The 14,380-nt window shown below is 43.9% G+C and overlaps 1 protein-coding gene across 1 annotated transcript in view; it reads left to right on the top strand.

Annotated features, from left to right (window-relative positions):
• The window catches only part of CACNA2D3 (calcium voltage-gated channel auxiliary subunit alpha2delta 3), an 871,596-nt gene that overhangs the window by 756,810 nt on the left and 100,406 nt on the right, over positions 1–14,380 (top strand).

Genomic DNA, 14,380 nt, shown 5'->3' with positions numbered 1-14,380 from the left:
AGTCATTGAAAAAAAAAAAGAATCAAGCCTAAAGTAAAAAGTTGTCAGGAAACTGCAGAGTTGTCAATCTTATAATAAGCAGATGGGTGTCAGTTCTTGCTATAGGGCAGGCTTCAGTAAATATATGCTCTTTCTAAGAAATTTTAGGTGACTTTTACCAGCTCATTCATTTTAGACACTTGTTTTTTTGCTTCTACTTTGAGTCAGTAAGACCTAGTTTCAAATTCTGGTATCATCGGGGTCCCTCCCAGCAATTATCCATCCTGCCACTGAGTCCCCCAGACACCTCCCTGTTCTCAGTTGTAAAACAGAGGTGATGTCTGCCTGAGAGGATTCTAGTGGCTCTTTGGGGTTTACAAACTCTCAGCAGAGTTAAGTGCTGGGAACTAGTCTTCATTCCATCTCATTTGCCTTATAACACAAGGTGAGATCTGATAAGGCCCCTAAAGAGACAAGAGACCCCAGTCAGCAGATGTGATGAATGTTATGGTTGGAATCTTTTCTTTTTTTAACATTTTCAGTTGTAGATAGACATAATGACTTTATTTTATATATTTTATGTATTTTTATGTGGTACTGAGGATCGAACCCAGTGCCTCACACATGCTAGGCAAGTGCTCTACCACTGAGCCACACCGCAGCACTATGGTTCGGATCTTATGTGTTCCCTAAAGGCCCATGTGCTAAAAGCTTGTTTCCCAACGGGTGGTGCTATTGGGAGGTAGTGGAACCTTTGGGAGGTGGAGCCTAGTGGAAGGAGGTTAGGTCATTGGGGCTGTGTCCTTGAAGGAGATTTTGGGATCCCAGTCCCTTCCTCTTTTCCTTTTTGCTTCCTGGCAGCCATGAGATGGACCGCTTTGCGCTGACGTTTACTCCCAGCCTCACCACAGGCCCCAAAGCAGTGGAGCCAACAAATCATGGGCTGAAACCGTGAACCCAAATCATACTTTCCTCTGAAAAATTGATTTCCTCAAATATCTTGTCACAGCAAGGGAAAGCTGACTAGTGCAGAGACTCTGGTAGGAGGACTCAGATCTTTAGCAGATAGATTGGTGACCAATGGCAGTTTTGCAGTTTGGGAAAAATCTGTGGAGACTCAGCCAGGGAGGAAAACAGGATATGGGTTGTATAGAATCATGCACAAATTTAATGTGCATAGCTGTTACTATGTAAGCACCTTCATGTGTGAGATTTATTGGATACTTACTAGGTACCTGGCACTGTGCTAGTCTCTTGGCATATGTTAGCTCATTTAAGCCTCATAATAAATCCATAAGGTATACATAATTCTATTCCCATTGTACACTCAGGCTAACAGACTGAAGGGATACAACTTGTATATGAGATGGGCAGAACTCAGACCCACACTCAGTTGATAAGAAGACAGGCACAGATGTAACAAAGAAACTGATAAAGTTTTGGACCCTAATAACATTGGGGAGGCTTCTCACCTGAAGAGGTAGGACTCATGAAATTCCTCACCCTTCGAACACTCAAGATTATACCAAGATCGTGGGATTCAGTTGAGGCCTAGCATACGATGGTCAGATGATCCATGCTGTAGGTAAAGAAGAAGCACCAGTCATTACAATGGGTCCCTCAGAAGATCCCATTCTCTCAACACCATATTTGGACATCTGTTATGTTTTAAATTTTAAATATTTTCCCAAAGGCTCATGTGTTGAAGGCTTGGTCCCCAGCTGATGTGGAAGAAGTAGGCCATTGGAAGCATGCCCTTGAAGGTATTGAAACCCTAGCCCTCTCCCACCCCCTCTCTCTCTTGCTTCCTGGCTGTCAGATGAGCAGCTTTCTTCTACTACATACTTCCACCATGATGTTCTACCTCACCACAGACCCAGAAACAACTGAGCCAAGTGAACATGGACCGAACCCTCTGAAATTGTGAGCCTTAAAGTTATTTATGTCAGGCATTTTGTCACAGTGATAAAAAGCTGACTAACACCGACATCCATGATTCTTTCTATTTTGAAGTCTTTTGTTCCTGTCACAAGGTCCAGTTTCTATTAAAGCAGCAGTCAAAAGAGGCAAGAGTGAAACTGTTAGGTCAGTTGTTCTCCTTGCCTAGGGACACTTGGGCCAGCCTCAAGGACCTGCCTGTATCACCAATGTAAGAATCTTCCGCTGCCTACTTAAGTCACTGTTATGGGAGCTGGAAATCAGGTTCCATGGCCTGGGATCTCGTTCAGGATGAGTCCTGAGTGGACACAGGAAAGGTCCAGGGTTTGTCTGAGGATACTCCTGGGGTTACCCATTTTCCTTAAATGCTACATCGTTTATGTTCTTGGGTCATAAACAAGTAAGGGCCACAAACTTCGGTCCTCACGTTTCAGATGTGCAATCAGTGCAGCTTTATTTGAAGCAGGAGTCTCCACTGTCCCATGGGTGTAAACTTTCAATGAATTTAGCTTCTTTCTCTCTTTGCTTTCCCCCTGGGCTTATCTAAGACTGAAGAGAGGGAGGGGTTGGCATTTAATCATCTCATCATGCAGGCATTTCCTGAGTCACCCGGCCCGTCTGGTCTTCTGTCATCAGTCCATCCACAGATCAGTGCCATGCCCTCCTCATTCCAAAGGAAGGTCACCTTGGAGTCAGTTGAAGCTCCCTGGCCTAGCCCTGGCAGGCTGGAAGCTTCTCTTGCTAGGTTATGTGTCTCTGGACTCTGGCAGACTGAGGGAGGAGAACTCAGGGGTCCCCATACTCTCCAGTGCTGGTAGAGATGGGTGTGAGGTCATCTGTTTTGGGAGCCCTACCCTACCCTTGGGATTAAGCCAGGGTAGGAGGTGACCCCTGCACAGCCATCATGACACATGTCCTTCCCTCAGGGCTGCCCACACCTTAGCTTGCTTACAGTCTCTTCCCTTTCAATCCAGGTCATCTTTCCCTGTGGTGTGATTAGGAACCTGGAGGTAAAGTGAAGGTAAATGAACTAACACTATTTTCTTTCCAGCCTTGAGATTTCTTCAGGCTCCAGCTTTAGAAACTCAAAAATCCAGATTTTACTCTTTTGTTCTCTGAATTCCTCTGTGTCCTCCCTTCCCTGAGGCCCTAAGCCTGGAATGCTTTAGTTTAGGGAATGGAGAAGAGCCAGGGGGTGCCAGGAAACTCTGGGAAGAAGAATGCTGGTAACAACTGTGTTTCAAACTTATTCTTCAAAGAAAGCAGGAGAGGCAGCTGATTAACTGCCTAGTGTCCAGAATATAGTGCATTTGCTCATTCCTCATTTCATTCAGTTTTTATTTAATAAAATAAAAACTGTGCCTAGGAGAATCCTTATGGAATGGGGGAAGCTCTGAGTTGCGGGACATTGGGACCAGGCAGCCCGCTCATCCCTGAAGCTTCTGTCTGCTAGGTGGGCTCTTGGGTATGGGTCCTGCTGAGAAATACATGGACTTTCCTGCCAAATCAAAAAGGAAGGGCCTGCCCTCTCCCATGTCCCACCCTCTGGACATCCAACCAGCCCAGTCTGTTCAGGAACCCAGATGAGAGTCTTAGGTGCTGCCAAGCATGTGTTTGAGACAATCGTGTAATGACAGAAGATGGCTTTTCCAAGCCTCAGCATCTGCCTGATTAAACTCTGGGACAAAACTGGTATCCTTCACTCCAGGGCTGATTCCCAAATATTCCAAGGTACTAAAATTCCAGGAGGTTGGAAAAAAACAATGTGCTTGATTGCTCCGGAGTGCTGTCTGCCCCTCTTGTTAATTCTCCCTGTTCCCTCCTCCTTCCCCATCGCAATCACCTTGTGCACAGATGTTCTGCTACAGCTGGACACATCTGCCACCCAGGTGTTTGACTTTGGAGTATCTGGATGACCAGAGGGAACAGGCCCAATTCATCAGTGTATGATCTTCCCTTGGCTATATCTGGTATAGTCACCGTTTCCAAGTTCAATGCAATGGTGATTCTGGATAAAGATAGGAAGGGAGGGTTTTGTTGACCCACCATTGAGAGGGCAGTTTTGCTCCTGGTGTGGCAAGCATTCTCCAAAATGATCACCATTTCCAATTGAACTTGCTTGTGAAGTCCTGGTCCTTGTCTTATAAAGGCTAGGGAAGTTCAGTTTCCTGACATATCAGCCACGCTGATGGTCTAGAAGTTCTCATCCTCTCCAAATGCATCACTAGCCCAGGATTGTACACGTGAGCTAAAATGCTCCCTCTACCCAGCCTCTTTGCCTCTTTCTGATCACAAGATCCTCATGAATGCCTACTCATCCTACAGGTCCTATCTCTTCAATTAAGCGTTCCCTAACTGTACTTAGATTGGTAGTTCTCCAAAGAATCTTAAGGTAACGGCCAGGTCACCTAAGTAAATCAGTCCACATTATCTGGAAATGACAGATCCAATTGGAATATTCAGATAATCAGAGAAAATATTCTGGATTGTTTGGATGGAGAATGGCAGGTAAACTTATCCTGCAATCTCAAGTGTGTGTTTTATCTTGGCAAAAAAAGTACTGAGCGCATGCTCAGACTCAGTTCTGGGAGCCTCTTGATTTGGTTGTGTGCATTGAAATCAAGAGTGAAGACCACATCCAAACAGGTTTTGACCCATGACTACTAACACCTGTGATCCTTGGTCTCCTCAGATATCAAGTGTGGCTGGGAATTTGGGGGATTAGCAGTAAAGTATCTGAAGCCTCTAGTGGATACCTAGCACATAGTAGGAGCTTCATAAATGGTATTGATGACTATCATTACTCCTCCTATTATTATTATTGGAGGGGCTACCAGGGATTGAACTCAGGGGCACTCGGTCACTGAGTCACATCCCCAGCCGTGTTTTGCATTTTATTTAGAAACAGGATCTCACTGAGTTGCTTAGACCCTCACTGTTGCTGAGGCTGGCTTTGAACTCGCGATCCTCCTGCCTCAGCCTCCTGAGCTACTGGGACTACAGGTGTACACCACCGCACCCAGCTTCCTGCTATTATTTTTATGTGATGTCATTTCTACAATCTGTTTTATAAAATAATTTTCATTATGGACTACATCTTATATAATTTGGAGACACGTCTATTGAGCAGGGAATTAATTTATTTGGAAGTAAAAGCACGATAAATTCCCATGCTAGAATAGTGGAGTATTTGAGGTTGGTGTGTGTGCTGGTGTGGGAGGGGAAGGGACTGTGTCTGTCCCAGAGTACATACGCTGGATATGCTGTGACAAAACCCGTAAGTTCCCATCTGTACTCCATCAGAACAGGTCAGAAACAGGATTGTACCTTTGCAGCAACTGGGATAGCATTTCTCCACTCCTGCCAGTTCCCCTTATGTGGACCCTGTGGCTGCCACCTGGAAACTTCCAAAGCACAGATCTTTTCATATCTCACACACCCTTCTTTCCGCTGACAGAAAATTTTTTCCTAGCTCCCCATTGCCTTCAAGATAGAGTCCAAACCACCTCAGTGGAAAAAATAGGTCTCCTGAGAGAGAATAATTAATGTCACAGCCAGCATAGCATCAGACTCTGCAGTTACTCACTCAGTGTGTTTCCCCAAGTATATGCCTGGGCGAAGCCCTTCTCCTGGTATTGTGCAGCAGTACTCAAAAGCCTTGGCTGAGGCCAGGTGCTATGTTGCACGCCTGTAATCCTAGTGGCTCAGGAGGCTGAGGCAGGAGGATCGCAAGTTCAAAGCCAGCCTGAGCAACTTAGCAAGGCCCTAAGCAACTCAGTGAGACCCTGTCTCTAATAAAATACAAAAAGGGGCTAGAGATGTGGCTCAGTGGTTAAGTGCCCCTGGGTTTAATCCCCAGTACCAAAAAAAAAAAAAAAAAAAAAGCCACTGAAAAATAATAAATAATCCATAATATACTTGTATTATACTTGAATGTCAGCTGTTGATAAATGCTATGAAAAAAGGTGAAGCAGTTTTAACTGTTGACAAGAAGATTGTCACAACATTCCAAGGACCAAGCAAAGTCATGTGTATTGCCTGCTTGCAGTGAGTGAGCACACCGTGACAGCACAAGGGGACCAGGCAAATCAAGTATTCATAGAACTTTGGGGTGTAGGTGGTCTTACGATACAGAGATCTTCTTGGGATTGGGCTACTTGAAGACTGGTGGACTTGTCTTGAATCCAGGCTAAACAACTATTATTTGTTAAGCAGTTCCTCTATTTGATCTATTTTACCCTAATAAGGAGAATTGCTTGATCAGACATGTTCAGAAATGCCAATTTTTGGATAAATTTCTCATGAAATATTTTTACTGACATTATCTTTCTGGAGAAGAATTTTCTGGAACAAATCATGAAGTCATAATAGGCACATTGATGGAGGTGGTCTTGGTTCTCAGCCTGAACTAAGCTACATACAGACTCCAGCCCTCCCAGGGCTGAGTGTGCATCAGAGGTCCCTCCAGGTCAAGGTCTGGGGCTATGCTCTGTGACCCACAACCTAAGGTTGCCAGATTCAACAAATCAAAAATATTTTTCTCAGGTTGGGGATATCGCTCAGTTGGTAAAGTGCTTGCCTTGCATGTACAAGGCCCTGGGTTCAATCCCCAGCACCACCAAAAAAAAAAAAAAAATCTCTGGCAATCCTATAAATTTTTTCAATTGAATTTTCTATATATTATGTCTAGACTGTCTGCTTCTATTGCAGTGTCAAATAACAGAATATCCAGATCACGTTCCAGCTGGCGCTGGACACAGCATAGTCCCGGATTCACCACCATGGCCACCCAGCCCTAGAGAGAATTTGAGTTTGGGAGCTTTGAAATGAACTCAGGGTCCCTCCAGTGAGCTGAGTGTGCTTGTACAAGTCCCTTTCCTTCACTCTGCCCAGTAACACGAGCCTGAGATTTAGAGAACCGGGAGGCATACCTCTGCTCTGTGAGTGACCTGCCCACGAGAATATTTTATTGCTGTTTGGAATTAAATACACACAAACATCCAGTTCAGAGGTGTTTGGCAAATATTTGTAGCCATTCTACTATGTTTAGAAATGTTTAGAAATTTGACCCTCAGACTGGTCATGATCACTTTGGTAAATGTTATTAGGTAGTGACCTAATAAGAAATTATTAACTAGGGAGCTATGATCTGAAAGCTTATAATTTTCTTAATGGACATTGATTTGTACAGCCCTGATTAAAATACAATGAAACCCAAGGCTTAAATGTTTTATTCTGAAAAGTTGAAAGGGTGGGAATTGACTCTAAAAACGCATTGGCTTGAAAATTTATTGAAATAATATTATTCGAAGAGTTTTGTGAGCATAAAATGATCTGACAAAAACTATTCACTGCCAGCGCCAGCGGCTTGGGAAAGCTGAGGGACTATAGGTTTCTTCAGATGAGGTCTAGAAAACTATTTCCAAAATACCTCAGGGGCCCAAAGAAAATTATTATTCCATTCCACGGCCCTGCTCATTCTTTTCAACATTGATCCAGTCAAGTAATTAGAACCCCAAATGGAGGAAACATGTTTAATTGTCCTTGATTATATATTTTACCAAAGGTGACTTTTCCCAAGAAACTCTGACAGGAGAGGGCATATCCAAAGTGAACATGAGAGAAATATGTGAGTCAATGGATCAGGTTTTCCTATCTATTGTCCCCAGAAGCCAGGCCTAGAGGATAGGTAGGGATGCTTCCAGATTAAAATAGGCCTCCACTTTCAAAGAAAATCCCCTGCCAGGGCCTTGTCAATCCCAAGATAATGTGAGCCCTGCTTCTCCGCCCTTCCTTTCACCACAGGCATACATCATGTCGCTCTTTGTTATTTAGAAGTGTGTACATATAAGAAAGATCGTCACCGCCACCCCCATACCACAGGGAATACTTCAGAAGCAAAATATGCAACCAGTGAGGGGGGTTATATCTACAATATCTCCTCCCTTTTGATCGTCAGAATTCTTCTCAGCATCCGCTAAATTATGAGGTGTATCTGCTGCTATGAGATTGGGTCCCCTCTCCCCCGACTCCAACTTCTGGAATAATACCATCCCCATCCAGGCTTTACCAAGATTATAACAAACATGTATTTCTTTGTTCTAAAGATCTTCTTAACGATTGTCCCTGCTTGATCTCCCTCGACTACCATCTTTTAAGAAAGCTTTAGGGTTTGCCAGCCTGACCCCCAGGGGGACTTGAAGTCAACTAACTGCCTTTTCTTCCCCCTCATCTTCAGGAGGATATTCTGTTCTCCGTTTCTCCCAAATTAGTCCCAGGATTTCAGTTGCCTTTTTGGGTCCAACATTCCATCGTGCAATTCATTAAAATCTTCACATGAAATATTTAACAGATGAGTTATGTCATAATTCACATTACGGTTTTAAATCGTTATTCATGTGGTAAGTCATTTCTCCCGGACATTAGCAGACCTCTGGGATGGGCTCACATTTGATGTGAGGAAGGTTAAGGGATCTTTCCTTCAACACTCCAGAGCAGTGACTTTATTCCAAACCCGGAGTTCATTGTAAAATCGTCCAAAGAAGTGACATTCAGATGTGTTGTTAGTTCTTCTTGCAATTAAGTATTTTGAAAACAAACAGAAGAAAATATTTCAACAAATGTGGCTTGGCTAACAGCTATTATGGTTGACTGTTAATTGAGGCAAGTTGGAAACCAAATGTGCCCCATTTTGTTATTATTGCTGCTAGCATTCTTTGCCATTGTGCACAAAGAAACAAAAATTCAGGGAGACCGTCTGAGGGGCGCTGAGACTCAGTGTGAGATGATTACTGTGCTCTGTAAAAATAGCCACTAGCCTACTCGAGAAATAAGACCAGCAAGGGGCCTTCCTCTGGAGGAGAAAACCTGGATGGACATTTATTCATAGAATTTGGATTTTGAAGGAAAGTTCTGCTCCTAAGAAAGCAAATGCATAGGAAATCCTCAGCAGGTATCACATTCATTGGTAACTTCCTGTAGTTTTGTTTTCCCTAATAGAGAGGCAATTTTCTACCTTTGGTTCTATCAACAGGATGGAATCTATCAGAAGAAAGCTCTCCTGTTTGTGGCCAGATCAGTTTAGGGAAACTCCATGATGTGACTTTGTGCATCAGAAACAAATGGTCTTCCTCCGCATTCTGCCAACGAGTGCCAAATCAGGGAACCACTTCGTGGCCAGGTACCTGGCTGATGAGATGTGGACCTGACTGAACCAGTGTCAGGAACAACACTCTTCAACTCTGTACCCTGGCACGTCTAGCCTTGTCCTCGTGTGCATAAATGATCACGATTCTAGAAGGGACAGAGTTTCAACGGGGGAGCACCCCTTTCATTCATTCTGAAGGGAAAAGATTGATTTTAAGAGTTTGTTCAGTTGACGTCATGATTTTATAAAGCATTTACTCACTGATCTCATACCCTGAAGATCATTTCCAGCTGTGAACAGTTTGGATTTATCATGGATGAGTTTTTTGCCCAGTCTTAACACGTTGACATAAAAGGTGTATTGGCTGTCAACTACAAGAATGGAAAGCTCTAGAAGCTTTTTGTGAATGATTTGCACATCATGGTATTTAGTCTCATTTATCCTTGTTTCCCAAAAGTTCTGTTCAGAAGCCAGAGCTTGTGGGACTCTCTTGGTGGAGACAAAGCAGTGACAGGTTGCATATCAGCAGTCATACGGACAGTGCTCGTAGCTTGTTCACCAGGGGGGATGGGAATTCTGGTTAGAATTCATTCGTGGTGACAGGCTTGCTTTTCTCCATACCAAATGAGCTCTCCTTGTGTATCTGAATGTGTTGTAGGACTGGAAGACTAGGCGAGATTGGAAGTAGGGGTGTTGGTGTGAGCTTGCGTGCCAGGCATGGTGAGGGCTATTTTATAAACCGGATTTGTGCTCCTAAGGGTATGTTGCAAGTTGAGGCCAAGCCCACAGAAAATTATTTCTAAATGAATACAATATGAAAAAGTTATTCTATTTCTAATTTTACTTGTTACATTGTTATTTTGTGAGTTTCAGATTACACTTGAATGCATGTCTATTAACGTGATATGAGATGCATGCATGATTTCATCTTGAATGCATTTGAATATAATAGCACTGGAAATGTAATTTGTATTCTCAAATTTTATAAAGCAAAATAAATAAATCTTGCGGGGGGCAGTAGCCACATTGGGCATACTGCATTGATTTCTTTGGGGTTCTCTCAAACTAGTGATTTTCCTTTGTGGGACTGAATTGTCTCACACTGGCAGTTCAATATAATCTAAACTCTCCAAACCCTTCATATTATATCAGCCTCATTCTGTTCACTTCTAGGTGTAATGACACCGTAGGTCTGTAAAGAACCTTACTTTCATTCCTTCGAGGGCTGCCAGCATCCAATTTTTCTCTGGGATCCCCTCCTGTGATTACTGACCACTGTCCAATATAACTCTGCAGTGAAGGAAATGTTCTAGGTTGGCATGGTCCAGTTCAGTAGCCTCTACCTCTGTGTGGCCATTGAACTCTTGAAATATGACTAAGTGCAACTAAACTGTGAATTTTGTTGAATTTTACTTTTCATAGCCACACAGAGCTAATGGCCATGGATTTGAACAGCCCAGAGTCAGAGCACTAGATGTCTCAGCCGTCTGTCCTTAGATCTGAGTGAAAATCAAATGGTCTGTATGCTGTGTGCTTGGCCAATGCCCTGTGATGTCCCATCAGTCTGAGAATGCTCTACAGTGGCTCCCTGCCACAGCTTACCTGCTCCCCCCAGGTTCCATCCCCTGACTCTTGTGTCCCTCTCTCTTGGCCACTGTACACATACCATCTGGCACTGGGTTTCCAATGAACCTGGGAAAAAGGGATGGAACAAAAGATGAAAAATATACAAGTTAGAAGGTTGGGAAAAGGATATCTGGAAGGAAGATGCTTCCTTGAAGTTCTGTGATCTGTGTTCCTAAGCTGAATGTCTTCTCAGACCTTCTTAGCCTATGGACATGAGTTGTTAAGAACCATTACCTGGATCATTTAAACCCAAAGAGAAATTGGGTCAGTGAAATTCTCTTAACAATGGCAAGTCTCTTAACAGTGATTCTGGTGTTTAGCTGACGTCCAAAGACCATCCCAGTATCTTGGGGATCACTGTCCTGGGAGGCTCACCCTATATTGACATTGGGAAGGAACCTATGGAATCATCTTGCTGGGATCCGTGCAGCTCCTAGGAGGTGATAAGGTTCCATCAAATGCTGTTATTCAAAGGAGACTCCGTCTCTAGCCTGCGGAAGAGGGTTCCCACAGAAGCCCTGGAGCTTTCAGAATGGAAGTGAGGAGTACCGCAGACTCTGGGGAAAATATGTGGATGATTTTCTGGACTGTCTAAAAAATTTCAAACCCCAGGAATGGTGTTTTCATTTTCTGCCCTCTTCTTGGGACTTGGGTTTCACTAAAGCATTTTCTGTCCTTGTTTTCCTTATTAAATTAGCAAGACTGACTTGAAGCAGAATATAGTGTTATGGCCTGAAATGTTGTTGAAAGAACAAAATAGCCAGGCATGACAAATATCTCAGGTTCCACTTAGGTTGTGGGGGATGGGCAAGGAGGGGGACTCACTGATGTAAAAATGTGTTCTCTGATAAAAGCTAAAAACAAAAAACATGTGGAACAAAAGAAAGGAAAACAATGATATTTGGGATGAAATTTTGTTCTTAATTTTATTGTTTTGGTTTTTTTTTTATTTTTTTATTTTTTTGTACTTTAAATCATTTTCATGCTTAAGAAATAAAGAGCCCGATGCATGCACCAGTGGCAAACACATTTCATTCTCTGTCTCCCACTGTCTGAGCCCTTTGCCTAGAACTTCCTCTGTAAGCTTTCAGACTGGACTTTCTAAAATATAAATCTGAGCTGGGCACAGTGGCACACACAGCCAGCCACTAGGGAGGCTGAGGAAGGAGGATCAGAATTTCAAGCCAATCTGGGAAATTTAGTGAGACCCTTTCTTTAAATAAAATAAGAAGGACTAAGGATGGAGCTCAGTGTTTGCCTAGCATGCACAAGTCTCCAAGTTCAATCTCTAGTACCTCGAAAGCAAGCAAACAAAGTATAAATCTGATTCTGCCACTTCTGTAAAAGATCTTTAATGTCACCTACAGCAGATGTCATCCTGCTTTTTCTGTAAAGAGCCAGATAGTGAATGGTTCAGGTTTTGTGGACCATTCCATCTCTGTTGCAACGACTTAATTCTGTCTTTGTAGCCACAGGCAGTCTGTAAGCTAACAGTCATGACTGTTTCAATAAAACTTTATTTATAAAAGTAGGCTGGGTTTAGCCTAATAAAATAGGTTAATCCCTGGCTTGCAGCATACTCTTCAGATGCCTTGGCCAGACAACCAAGACCATTTACCCTTTGACCTCAGCTTACACAAGCAGGTCCCCACTCTTCTCAAGCCCCAGAATTCATGGTTCCCTCCATTGGGGGTCACCATCTTTTCTTAGTTCTTTGCTATGAGTTGGAGCTCTGTTTTACTTTCCACAAAGATCTTGTCAGCTTCCCAAAACCAAGTCAGCCCATCTATACTCCACAGTTCTTTGTTTATGCTTCTAGTGTAGATTTTACCATTGAATTCCTTCTCGATTAGACCTCAGCGGATTGTGTAGTCTCCTTCCCATTAGTACCCAGAAGAGAGAACAGAGAAGGCCAGTGACCCACCAATGGAACTGCGAATCTCTTAATCACAAGGAAGTATGTTAACTTAGAGGTGAAAATCCCGCAAACCCCAATGAATGCTGGGAAGCAAGGGCTACTGTTGCTGGAGGAGGCCTGGGGTCAGCCAGCAGGAACACAGCCAGGTGGAAATGGAACAGACCGGTTGCAGTCAGTTCTACGTGGGAGCCCTTGCTCAGCAACCCCATGGCCCAGACAGGGAGTGGATGAAAAGTGGAGAAGTGGTGTCTAGGTTAGGGCAGCAGAACCAGGGAGGGAATACAGCCTACTGGAGACAGATCAGAGAGACCTGGCCTGAATGATTAATGGGACAGAGGACTGACTCATGAGCAAAGATTACAGCACCCTGAGAGACTGGGGTACAGGACCAACAGGGGCAGATGAGAGCAGGCTCCAAGTATGTGAGATGGATAAACACCCTGGAGGAAGCAGCTGGCTTCATTAGGGAGGTAAAAATAAGGGCCCCATCAAAGAATGGGAAGGGCGCTCAGCCAGGACCTGGGAAACTGACGGAAGAACTCAAGAGGTAAGAGGTTGGCCAGGGGCATCTCTGGACTGTTAGAGCTGGACATACCAGGGAAGGACTACTGTGGAGTTACTCTTTGAGGGAACCACTGTGGTTTTGACCTGCAGGGCCTTGCAGCAGTTTATGGCTGTTGGCCTTGACCCTGAGAGATGGCCTTAGAATTACTGTCTTACAGCCAGCCTGGGAAGGCTGACTGGAAAGCAATGCAAAAGAGGATCTGAAAAGAGAGACACAGAGTAAGACAGAGAAACTCAAGTCCCTCCTCTGAGCCACCAGTTATTGACTGTTAAAACTATTTTGGACCTTTTCTCTAAAGTTAGTTTCCTATGGCCCCACCTTTTTTTTTTTTTTTTTTTTTTTTTCAGCACTAGGGATTGAACCCAAAGGCTTCTACTTTGGGGGTACATCCCCAGCAGCCCCTTTTTATTTTTTATTTTGAGAGAGGGTCTCAGTAAGTTGCCCGGGTTGGCCTTGAACTTGTGATCCTCCTGCCTCAGCCTCCTGAGTAGATGGTGTTACAGGCATGTGCCACCATGCCCAGCTCCCTCCCTGTCTTTTGTAAAACCAGAGATACTTGTTCCAAGCCCTTCTTCAGCACAGGGTGCTCACCTCTGTTGCTGGTGCATTTGAGCAAATCCCAGCCTGAACCCTGGTTCTCACCTTGAACTCTGGTCCAACATAATGGAGACTAACTTTATTGGAAGCGCCGTACACAGCCCTCAGACTTCAAAACCCTTCTGGTATTCACTGAAATTTTCCTCAAGATGTAGTCTGACCAAGTGGCCCACATCATGCCTAGTAGGTTTGTGGCAGACAATTTACAGAGCAGCCAACCTTGACCTTCTCAACCCTGGTTGAACAGTGGGATACCCAGGGCCTTTAAAGAAACCCCATACCTAGACCCTCGCCCCCAGAAATTCTGGCTTAAAGGAACTTGGTGGGATGAAATATGATGAGCCCCTTCACGTTTGAGTTCTGAAGTTCCACCAAATTCCACCTACCACAGTTCCAAGTCACTTTCGGAACCTCTTAATCACCAGAGGGACTATGCACCATTGCCTTAGGAAGCTTTTCACAGACAAAGAGTTGTATAATCTCCCCAGAGTTCCTGAGGAGAGAAGAATATTGAAAAGTGGACACTAGGGGGCCAGTGAAGCTCAGTCATGTCATCAAAGAGTGACTCCCTGCTAAATACCAGCCTGGTGTCAAATGCTTTTCAAATGTC

Source organism: Sciurus vulgaris (genome assembly GCF_902686455.1).
Source record: "Sciurus vulgaris genome assembly, chromosome: 16".
Lineage (NCBI taxonomy): Eukaryota > Metazoa > Chordata > Mammalia > Rodentia > Sciuridae > Sciurus > Sciurus vulgaris.
Note: the sequence above shows the minus strand (reverse complement) of the source record. Positions and strands in the feature narration are given on the sequence as shown.